The sequence below is a fragment of the Nerophis lumbriciformis genome, linkage group LG14 (assembly GCF_033978685.3).
Source record: "Nerophis lumbriciformis linkage group LG14, RoL_Nlum_v2.1, whole genome shotgun sequence".
Taxonomy (NCBI): domain Eukaryota; kingdom Metazoa; phylum Chordata; class Actinopteri; order Syngnathiformes; family Syngnathidae; genus Nerophis; species Nerophis lumbriciformis.
In genome coordinates, this window is record NC_084561.2 from 17,826,324 (window position 1) to 17,832,194 (window position 5,871).

The window sequence follows — 5,871 nt, forward strand, 5'->3', positions numbered from 1 at the left end:
AATAATCAAAGCTTTTTTCTAATCGACGGAATCGATTAATCATTGCAGCCCTGTGGATTGTTCAACAGTGTGAAACAAGAATATTAAATGACTAAATACAAAAGTATTGCAATTACATTTTCCTATCCCTTGGATTCAAACGCATGCGCAGATGCAGGGGGTGCATGATTTCTAATTCTAACACCGGTGGTCTCGGAATGTAACCGCTGCGAATGTAACCAGTGCAAGATCGACTGTCCCGAACATTCACAGATAGCAGACAACAAGCTATCCATACACTTGGGTAAAACAGAATCCATCCTGTTTGGGTCCCACATAAACCTTAAGAAAGTCAATGACTTCACTATAAAAGTGGGTGACATTGTTATCACCAGGAAGGATGAGGTCACCTACCTAGGTTCCATTCTAGAGGCTAATCTTTCCTGTGATAAAATGGCAACCAAGGTAATCAAAAAGGTCAACCAACGAACGAGATTTCTCTATAGAATCTCCTCTCTGGTCAACAAAAGCACCATGAAGATTCTGGCGGGAACTCTCGTTCAACCCTTTTTCGATTACGCATGCACCTCCTAGTACCCTAGCACCTCCAAAACCCTCAAATCTAGACTCCAAACATCCCAGAACAAGCTAGTCAGATTACTTCTAGACCTCCACCCCAGATCCCACCTCACTCCTACCCACTTCTACAAAGTGGGCTGGCTCAGGGTGGAGGAAAGAGTAAAACAACTTGCACTGAGCCTAGTCTATAAAATCCGCTACACCTCCCTGATACCGAAGTACATGTCAAACTACTTCCTTAACGTAAATGACCGCCATAACCACAACACCAGGGGGAGCTCTACTAACCACGTTAAACCCAGATTCCGATCTAACAAAGGTCTTAAAGGGGAACATTATCACCAGACCTATGTAAGCGTCAATATATACCTTGATGTTGCAGAAAAAAGACCATATATTTTTTTAACCGATTTCCGAACTCTAAATGGGTGAACTTTGGCGAATTAAACGCCTTTCTATTATTCGCTCTCGGAGCGATGACGTCACAACGTGACGTCACATCGGGAAGCAATCCGCCATTTTCTCAAACACATTACAAACACCGAGTCAAATCAGCTCTGTTATTTTCCGTTTTTTCGACTGTTTTCCGTACCTTGGAGACATCATGCCTCGTCGGTGTGTAGTCGGAGGGTGTAACAACACAAACAGGGACGGATTCAAGTTGCACCAGTGGCCCAAAGATGCCAAAGTGGCAAGAAATTGGACGTTTGTTCCGCACACTTTACCGACGAAAGCTATGCTACGACAGAGATGGCAATAATGTGTGGATATCCTGCGACACTCAAAGCAGATGCATTTCCAACTGGACTGGACAGATCAGCTTTCAAGAAAAGAGAGCGGATGAGGGTATGTCTACAGAATATATTAATTGATGAAAACTGGGCTGTCTGCACTCTCAAAGTGCATGTTGTTGCCAAATGTATTTCATATGCTGTAAACCTAGTTCATAGTTGTTAGTTTTCTTTAATGCCAAACAAACACATACCAATCGTTGGTTAGAAGGCGATCACCGAATTCGTCCTCGCTTTCTCCCGTGTCGCTGGCTGTCGTGTCGTTTTCGTCGGTTTCGCTTGCATACGGTTCAAACCGATATGGCTCAATAGCTTCAGTTTCTTCTTCAATTTCGTTTTCGCTACCTGCCTCCACACTACAACCATCCGTTTCAATACATGCGTAATCTGTTGAATCGCTTAAGCCGCTGAAATCCAAGTCTGAATCCGAGCTAATGTCGCTATATCTTGCTGTTCTATGCGCCATGTTTGTTTGTATTGGCATCACTATGTGACGTCACAGAAAAATGGACGGGTGTTTATAACGATGGTTAAAATCAGGCACTTTGAAGCTTTTTTTAGGGATATTGCGTGATGGGTAAAATTTTGAAAAAAACTTCGAAAAATAAAATCAGCCACTGGGAACTGATTTTTAATGGTTTTAACCCTTCTGAAATTGTGATAATGTTCCCCTTTAACTCATTCTCTTTCTGTGCCACATCAATGTGGAATGCGCTCCCAACAGGTGTAAAAGAAAGGGCATCTCTATCCTCCTTCAAAACCGCAATAAAAGTACACCTCCAGGCAACTTCAACCCTAAACTAACACCCTCCCCGGATTGTTAATAATCAAATGTAAACAATCAAATGCAGATATTTTTCTTATGCCTTCTGATCTCTCTCTCTCTCTCTCTCTCTCTATGTCCACTACTTGCTGTACATATCCTACCAAGTCAGACCTACACTGTTTCAATATCCATTTCTCTGTTCTCAATTGTTGATGATTGATGATAACAACCAAACCTAACCCCCCCGCCCTCCACACCCCGAATTGTAAATAATGTAAATAATTCAATGTATACACCCTGATGATTATCTTGTGTGATGACTGTATTATGATGATAGTATATATGATAGTATATATCTGTATCATGACTTAAACAAGTTGAAAAACTTATTCGGGTGTTACCATTTAGTGGTCAATTGTACGGAATATGTACTTCACTGTGCAATCTACTAATAAAAGTCTCAATCAATCAATCACATAATCAATCAATGTGTACCCTCACACCCTGGAACACACCAATGAGAGAGGTTACGAGGTTGTGTCATGAAGAGCAAATACGTTTAAGCCATAAAATGACATACGGGACATTCACAGGAAGTGAAACATGTGCGCTTAAAGTGGAAGGCACAGGCTGAGTCATTGCGGGTGAGCGGAAACTGAGTGTAGAACTTGTGCAACATCATGACACCACTCTTAGAATCAATCTGGCAACTTCCTGGGATTGTCTACTGGACTATACGACCCTGATAGTTTTACTGGCTAATAAAATGTGTGTTGAGCAAAAGTACCAGTAAAAGTGACATGTTTTCAAAGGTCTGACGATGATGCATTGTGAAGCAGTGTTACAGCTTAAGATAATCATTTAATAAACGTTATTAATTAACTTATATGATCAAACACCAGTGGTTGGTCCGTGCTGTTGATGAAACAGTTACCAAGTTTTGAGCATGTGCATTCAAGTAAGACATATATATTTTTAAATGGTCCTGGAAGGACATTGTCACTATAAAATTGCATTTGTGTCTAAATATTGGGGTCTGTTTTAAGGAAATTAAAATCACACAAGCGAGTAAATAACTAGAGATGTCCGATAATGGCTTTTTTGCCTATATTGTCCAATTCTTAATTACCGATTCCGATATCAACCGATACCGATATATACAGTCGTGGAATTAACACATTATTATGCCTAATTCTGTTGTGATGCCCCGCTGGATGCATTAAACAATCTAACAAGGTTTTCCAAAATAAATCAACTCAAGTTATGGAAAAAAATGCCAACATGGCACTGCCATATTTATTATTGAAGTCACAAAGTGCATTATTTTTTTTTTACATGCCTCAAAACAGCAGCTTGGAATTTGGGACATGCTCTCCCTGAGAGAGCATGAGGAGGTTAAGGTGGGCGGGGTTGAGGTTAGGTATGGGGGGTAGGAGGTAGCGGGGTGTGTATATTGTAGCGTCCCGGAAGAGTTAGTGCTGCAAGGGGTTCTGGGTATTTGTTCTGTTGTGTTTATGTTGTGTTACGGTGCGGATGTTGTGTGTCATTCTTGTTTGGTGTGGGTTCACAGTGTGGCGCATATTTGTAACAGTGTTAAAGTTGCTTATACGGCCACCCTCAGTGTGACCTGTATGGCTGTTGACCAAGTATGAATTGCATTCACTTGTGTGTGTGGAAAAAAATGTGGATATTATGTGATTGGGCCAGCACGCAAAGGCAGTGCCTTTAAGGCACGCCCCCAATATTGTTGTCTGGGTGGAAATCGGGAGAATGCATACCCCGGGAGATTTTCGGGAGGGGCACTGAAATTCGGGGGTCTCCCGGGAGGGTTGGCAACTATGACTGGGAGACGTGGCGTTTTAGAAAGTCATAAATGTTACTTTTTGAAACAGATACCGATAATTTCCGATATTACATTTTAAAGCATTTATCGGCCGATAATATCGGACATCTCTATAAATAACCTGATTAATCATGATTAATACAAATTCAAAATTAATTTGATTAAAAAAATAACTTACAAAACACACTGAACTAACTTTATAGGGGACCCATTATGCAAAACCAACTTTTCTTGACGGTCGGTAAAGACGTAAGCTTTATTTTATGTTTATGTCGCTTCTATTTGGACATGGGCAAATGTGCTGTCTCTTTAAGAGGATGCTTCTCTTAAGCACCTCAGGTGCAGCTACTATTGTTGATTAGAGTTAGTTGGGAACCAAGCCACAGAGTTTTTTTTTTTTTAGCTTTGCACAAAATCGTATTCAGATTACATACCGTAAAGTGGAATAAACTTGTATTTTCTTTGCATCGGAGTCCTGTTGAAGTTTTTGTAGTTTAAGCGGAGCACACATGTAAACCTCATCCCCCACAGTTAAGTGATTTAAACACATTTCAATGCAAAATATATATTTTTAAATGTGGTGAAATATGATCTTTTCCATGTCCTGTTCAAAGGGTCAAGGGTCAAGTCAACTTTTCTACAGTCGTCCTTTGTTTATCGCTTTTAATCGGTTCCGAACATGCCCTTCATAAATGAATATCCGCACAATCGGAATCATTAATTATGAATCAAATTTTCATAGCTAGAGCATAAAAAACAGTTTACTGCGTTTTAAATATATTTCAACATTATGAGAGAACCCCAGAAATGAAATAACACCCTTCAGTCACCTTTAGACTCTTTTATTCCAACATAGTAATGCTGCCTAAGGCTGAGCCAATCACTGGCCACGATACTGAACAGAACGCTCTGATTGGTTAGGTCTCACCTGATGGCCAATAACACTGTAGTATTGATAATGTTCATTTATTTAGCCATGTGTGTGTGTTTGAAGAGTCTTAATTTATTACCAAAAATTGGAGAATATACTTTAAAATAATATATTTCAAAAATCCACACAGTGGTGAAGCCGCAATATTTAAAGATTATTATGTATTTAAAAAAAAAAAAAAAAAGGCGAACATTTCAAGAAAATAAGGAAAATACAACAACTTCTGTTGTCTTATGTAGAAAACCCTAAACCAGTGAAGTTGGCACGTTGTGTAAATCATACTTGCCAACCCTCCCGAATTTTCCGGGAGACTCCCGAAATTCAGCGCCTCTCCCGAAAAACCTCCCGGGACAAATATTCTCCCGAAAATCTCCCGATTTTCAGCCGGAGCTGGAAGCCACGCCCCCTCCAGCTTCATGCAGACTTGAGTGAGAACAGCCTTTTTTCATGATGGGAGGACAACAGGGTGAGAAGAACTAAATCATCCAGACTAGAGATAAATTGTATTATGTTTATCTTACCTAAAAATAAATATATTTATTAATTAAAAAAAAAAAACTAAATACATTTTTACTATATTTTGCTGAAAACATCAAAATTAATTGTATTTTTATTTGTATTTTTTCGTGACTCATTACATCCAGCCATAGAATTATACATTAAAATAAACATATTTGAAATAATTGATTTTAAATTATCATAATAATTCATTTAAAATGACCATATTTAATTATTAAAATAATTGCTTGTTTTATCAACAACTTTAGCATTTTATTCATTACATTTTGAAACTATCAGAAGCCAAGTTATGTTATATTCCTTAATATTTATTTATGCAAGTTTGAAGTATCAATTATCGAAACACAGTTTGTTTGCATATTTTCCAGGATGTAGATATCTATATCTATATATATATATATATATATATATATATATATATATACATGTGTGTATGAAATACTTGACTTGGTGAATTCTAGCT